A 6,874-nucleotide genomic window follows, 5' to 3' on the forward strand; every position below is an offset into this window, starting at 1 on the left:
CCTGCTTTACTCTCAGGGTTTTCCATTCATCTTCTCAAATATCTGTTAACGTCATGATCATCTTCTCCTTTCATTTTTCGCCCGTGTCAGTCAGCATGAAATGGCTTCAGACCGGTGGAGGATGACATGTAGATGGTTGCGTTGACCTTTAATTACAGCCGCATAGTACCAAGTGATGACAGGCGGCTGTGGACTTTAATAACGTCTGCATTAAAGGATAGCGGGGGATTCGTGACGAACGCTCGCAGGGGCGCCATCAGACATTCACACAAACATGACCTGATTGTCTGCGTGTGCAGGCTGACCTGCAGCAGCGAGGACTTTTGGTAATTCAGGATGTTGTTGTGAACGTGCAGCACAGCTAAGGTCCGCCTGGTAACATCACAGAGGACCCGCGGCTCTGTGTGATTGGCTGATTGGCTGATTGTCTGATTGGCTGGTGCAGGCAGAATTTAGGGTTCAGAGGTCCTCTGCTCTCAGTTTGAATGATCACCTGCCTCAGTGCTGAATTAGCAGTAAACTATTGATGCAAAGCATCGACTCGTATTGATCTGAGCCTCTTCAGGCGTACAGTGTCCTCTGGAATATTCCTAATGCTCGCTGAGATTGTGTAATTCAGGTTTCAGAGATAATATTACGGCTCAAAGGTAGAAATAGCCTTTGTGTGTGCTTTTAAATTTCAATCACTTATTACTGTGTGTATTGTGGAGTGTCTGTAGCTCTTTATGATCACTTTAGTGAAGCAATAGACTGTTGGATATTGACTGTTTACATCAGTGATACTCAACCTCCGGCCCCTAAGCCAAATCTGGCCCCAAAGTGGGTGCTGGGTGCTTTTTGGAGCCTAAATCTTTGCATCTAAGGATGTTTCTTTGGCAAAACCTCAGATCGTAATTCTGAAGCACTTAGTTAAGGGAAAGTAAACTTAAAAAGGTCGAGCAGATAAGTCTGTGTTTCTGATTGAACATGCGGACAGAGCTCGTGCTTTCTCATGACAAAAACAAGAAATGTTAGACACTCATGCAAACCCCTGAATTCTGTTCATTGATAATAATGTCACATATAAATCATGATTATTACAACCAAAATAATCTACTGCAATTCACCCAAATTTACTTCTTGTTAGCATATTAACTGTAAGAAAATCTGAATATATATATGCATCACTACAAGCACACACACACACACACACACACACACACACAGACATATATATATACTAACACATATCTGCAGTCCATGCAGTCATAAACACATCTGTGACCGTCTCTCTGCAGTGTGACACGCTGAAATGATGGCCTCAGGGCGCGAGCTCCACTCCAACACGCCGTCATTCATCAGTTACTCTAAACAGCTGCCACTGTTAGTTATACTGTGAATCATGGGAACCATAAGTTATAGAGATGAGACAGTGAAACCTTTGAGGTGATGCACATTTGTTTCTGACATGTGACTCTTTATGCTGCTGCTAAAAATAGGCTTGATTTTTAACAACATGGGGAGTAAAGCAACTTAACAAGACATGGCCCAGAAATAAGAAAGACATTTGTAAAAATAAATAAATAATTTTAAAAATTACAAGATATTACCTGAAAATACAAAGCAAAAAATAAATAAATAAATAAGACATTTGTAAAAATAAATAAATAATAAAAATAAAAAATTACAAGATATTACCTAAAAATAGAAAGCAAAATAAATAAATAATAATAAATAAATAAATAACCTTTAGAAGAAGGCAAACAGCAACTTAACAAGACATGGCCCAAAAATAAGAAAGAATTTTGTAAAAATAAATAAATAATAAAAATAACGAATTACAAGATATTACCTGAAAAGGTAATAATAATAATAATAATAATAATAATACCAACAATAATAATTATACTTCTTCTACTACTACTACTAATAATAATAATAATAACAAAAAAAAAATAGCTTTTAAAAAAGTGACAAGAACATAGGTTGTGTCAGCCCTGCGATAGTCTAGTGACCTGTCCAGGGTGACCCCGCCTCTCGCCCAATGACAGCTGGGATTGGCTCCAGGCCCCCGCGACCCTTACGAGGACAAGCGGGTACGGACAATGAATAAATGAATGACTGACAAGAAAATTACCTGAAAAGGAAAAAGTTAAAATAAAATTAAAAAAATACTCTAAAAAGTGCAGATTTTTTTCTGTGACATAATATTAAATGAACAATAATAGAAATAAAAATTTAGTTTTCAGGACATTTTCCCCTATTTTTTTTTTCTTTCTGTCTTTTTTGATGATATCTAAAAATCCCCTTCAGCTAATTTGAGGTTATTTTCTTGTCCCCTTTTACACCTTTTGCAGTTTGCAGGACATTTCCTGTGTGACTCATTATGTTTTTGGGTATGTTTTTTTTTTTTTTTCGTTTAGGTTTCAGAGGTTTAAATGCTGAAGCAAACTGATATCCTTTCAGGTGTTAAAGGGTTAAATTACAGCAGTCAAAGATAATTTTGGTCTGAATTAAAGTGTATAATTATCACAAAGTGAAAATTACTGGTCAGCTTGAATCATTCCTGAATGAGGTGCTTAGTGGCAGATAATCAATAGCCAATCATTACCTACTTACGCTACAGATTACTATTTTTTTCCATCCCCTCAAGTAAAATAGGGAATTATTCACGATCAGTAGCAGATATCCATTAAGCAGCACTTTACTACTCTTTACTCATTATTGTAAAGTCCTCGGGGTTTATTGTGGTGTGACTGCGATGAATCAGTCCGTCAAGAATTCGAGATCTCCGGCAGCAGCAGGAATGTTACGGTGGAGCCTAATGAAGGCTGACTGGGTGAAAGAGCAGAATGGCGCCAGGGAGCTCGCCGGGCCTCAGCCCCTCCAGGGAATCACAAAAGACCTGCAAGTAGAGGAGATCATGGCCCTGCCAATCCCTGATACCCTATGAAAAGGACAGACATTGTCTGGCTTGCGCTCTGATGCCTGAAAATAAGCATTCCTCTGGGCAATTTGAGCCGCTGTGGGTGCCAGCGAGGGAGAGCGGATCTGGTGACGCAAGGTAGGCGGCGGATTGAGAGGACGCTTTCCACATCGTTTTATGTCTGAGTGTGTGAATTCACGTGTTGTGGATATTCACCAAAGTCGACAATTTGCCACAAAATGTAATAACTGTATAATTTTATGAGAACGATTTCACTCTTTTCGACATTACTACTTTTACATGACTGATAATTAACAAGCAGCTGAAGTAAAGGTCACGTTAGCTATCAGCTGCTGGTGATGCACAGATCGGCTCTGACATCATTCAAATCTGCGTATACTCAGAAATCATCCTCCTGCAACCAAAATTAACCCTTAGGACACTGTTTACATGCTTTTCATTCTTTATTTTTTTGTTATTATGTTGTCTGTGTTCATGCATATGGCATACATTTAGTCCAGACTGTGTATTTGAGTGTAATCAGTCAATTTCCAGCTCATAGTAATTTATATATATAATTTTCATGAAAAAACATAGTGGCCCAATAACAAAAAACTTGGCATTTAAAGGGTTAAAATTCTGAATTCTATCTATTGCACGTCTGTCCGTCCTCTCAAAGAGGGATCCTTCATCATCCTCTGCCGCTCTTCTGGGTTTCTTCTTTTTTTATCCTGTTACAGGGGGTTTATATATATATATATATATATATATATATATATATATATATATATATATATATATATATATTTTATTTATTTTTTTTTTTTCTGGTAATATTCAAAAATCCTTTGATGGTGAAAACAGGGCTGATCTTGATTATTTGCTATGGTGTGATATAGTACCTTGAAAGAATAAATGGAAAATAATTAGTGTTAGTATAATTAGTGTTTAATGTCTGATAACATGACATTTCATATAATGAAACTGGTCATTTGGAGGCAGATCCCTTTATTTTTTTTTTTTGTTAGTGCCAGCACCTTATTGCGATTCCACAGCAAAATGGAATGTGACCAAACGGGCCAGCTGGAGGAAGTTTAACTACACAGCAAGTGTGGTTGTGATTGCCATAATCACAGAGAAAGTGTTTCACAGGATGTTTCAGCGAGAGTAGCTTGACCAAAACAGTTAGCAGGTTAGAACAGCTGGCGTGTCTCTGAATGCTGCAGCTGAAAGTACTTGCATAGAAAAAAAAAGAAGAAAAAAGATAAAACCCACTGTTGACGCCATCCATATATCAATCACTCCTCTGAGAGCTTTCACATGCAATCACGAGCCGCGGATGAGCCGAGATGTCAGAGGAAATTGTCCAGGCCAAAGCAAAATAGAAACACTCATCGCACACATCAGAAAACTGCAGGATGATTTTATCGAGCACGTCGGGAATATATTTAACACAATGTCCGCTTGTTTGCGTGTTATCTCTTTTGCCTTTTTTGTAAAAGGGACGCTGAGCACCATCAATCAGAATAAATATATAGCTTTATGAGTTTACCGCTCCTTCTTTCTCCCCTTTTTTTCCTCTAGCTGCCATATTGGGCCATAGATCTCAGAGGCCTGACACTTGGATGAGCCCATTCCAGGGGAGTGATATTGCACCATAGATTTTAACAACGTGACAGAAACACCAATACAGTGCTGAACAAAGAGGCATTAAGGCAAAGATAAACCTCTGTGAAAAGCACATAAATCTGCAGGGGCCGGGTTTAAGACGGAGCCCAGAGGGGTGATGGCCACCCTTAATCAATAAGAAGCTCATCAAGAAAGGTTTCCGTCACACTGATGAAACTTATCCTGAGACTGGAGGAGGGGGGTCTGACTGAGGAGTGCACTTTGCTTCTCTTTCACTAATTAGTTACCAATTGTGCAGTCACAATTTTGCAATAATCTCAGACAGTTGCAGTTCAAGCCAGTGGTGGAAGAAGTATTTAGATCATTTACTTAAATAAAAATACCAATAATGCAAAGTGATACCACTCTGTTACAAGTTAAAGTCCTGCATTCAAATTTTATTTAAGTAAAAATAAGTCAGCATATTTAGGAAACAGTACTTGAAGTATTAAGAGTACCCAATGCAGAAAAAAATGTAAAAAATAATGAATTAATTAATGAAAATTTAAGAAAATCAAGAATAATTAAAACACCCCCAAAACTCAAAATTTTACAGAATTTTTAAAAACCCTCATTATTAAAAAAACAAAAATCTTTAAAAAAAAAAACCCCTCCATATTATTAGGAAAAAAATCATAAAAACACCAAAATAAACCTTGAAATATTTAAAAAGAAAAAAACACCCCAAAACCTCAAAATGATTTACAAACAATAGATAAAATACCCGAGAAACTAAAAATTATTTTCAAAAATAACGATTAAAAACACCCCAAAAATCAAAATGATTTAAAAAAGCAATAGGAAAAAAACACCCCAAACTTTTAAATTATTAAAAAAAACAATAACTTATTTTTTTTAAAAAGGACTTAAATGTTATCAAAACAGTTGACAATCAGTGTTTTTGTTAATTGGTTCATCAGCCTCTTATTGCAGCTGTACTTATATAAATTGTTTGTTGATTTAATTTACAACAAAACATCATATTTAATACTCATTGTTTTCATCTTAGATCCAACATTTCCAGGTTGAGATTTTTCGTAACTTTATGAAGTCTTTTTAAAGTTGGTAATTTTGCTCATATTTCATGATGTCTGTTGGAGTGCGCATTGCGATGGGGCTCCTGTCCAAGGTGAAAGTGAGAAAAGCAATATATGGTCATAAACAAGAAGCTGCAACTGTGTTTGAGAGTCTTCTCCCGACTTCCTGCGATATGTCAATGGGCCGTCAACAAGATTTCACTCAATAGACCGGTGATAAGTATTCAGCTAACCACTTGAACACTAGAAAGGTCATCTCAAGTGCTAATCCCCAGACTCCGTCAGAGGCTGGCCAATGAGCTGAAAGTTCACTTTGAGTTCACTATGAGGAGATGAGATCAGCTGCTGCCGTCTGCCGTTACCTCAGGGTGAGGACCACACTGTGGTTGGCAATGGTTAAATCAATTTGTGGCATTATGTATTAGAAATGCAGAAAATGGCATTTGTTCCTCATCAAAGTCTCAGTGAAGAAGCAAAGAACCACACACACACTGACAATTCCTTTATTTAACTGCAGCGTTTCGCTTTGTGGATCTTCATCAACCCCAAATTAGTTTGGTTGTCACGGCGAGGGTCGGCGTGATGTGAATGTTTTGTTCTTGACATTTAGATCAATATTGTTTAGGATTCCTCTCGTTCTAAACAGTCGCCTTTCATTAAGACTTTGAGTTTGCAAGAACTTTTCAGCATCGCTAGAAATGCAGCCCTAGAGGCGGCAGTTTTGGTCGGTCAGTTTGCTACTTTTGTCCAAATTGAAATGTCTTAACAGTTATTGGATAAATTGTCATTCACGATCGTCAAGAGATGAACCCCAGTTTGGTGATCACCTGGCGTTTACTTAACTGACGAAGGTGCAAATGTTTGCAGTCGGCTCTCCGTCAGCTTCCCTAAATTTGTGCTAAATTTATACAGTTATATTTACTTTGGAAGCTGTGGTGGTGCTTTTTGTGGTGAGCGTTGGACGATGGCGGCGTGTGGTCACTGTTGGGACCGATTTGACAGAGTGCTGTACATCGATAAATAAATTAAATTATAACAGTAATAAAAAATAATAAATAAAAAAATAGCATAAATGACACAAAAGAGGACAAGAGAGGAAGAAAAGAACCAAACTATTTAAAAAGGCAGTAAGGTAAAGACTACAGAAACGGTCAACTCTCATACAAAATCACATTATGTTCAGCTCATCCGCACAATGAGCAGATAGAAATATTAAAAATCAAACATGTCCATAACAGCAATGCCGTCCAGTGAGCCCATGGAG

The sequence above is a fragment of the Plectropomus leopardus genome, chromosome 16 (assembly GCF_008729295.1).
Source record: "Plectropomus leopardus isolate mb chromosome 16, YSFRI_Pleo_2.0, whole genome shotgun sequence".
NCBI lineage: Eukaryota > Metazoa > Chordata > Actinopteri > Perciformes > Serranidae > Plectropomus > Plectropomus leopardus.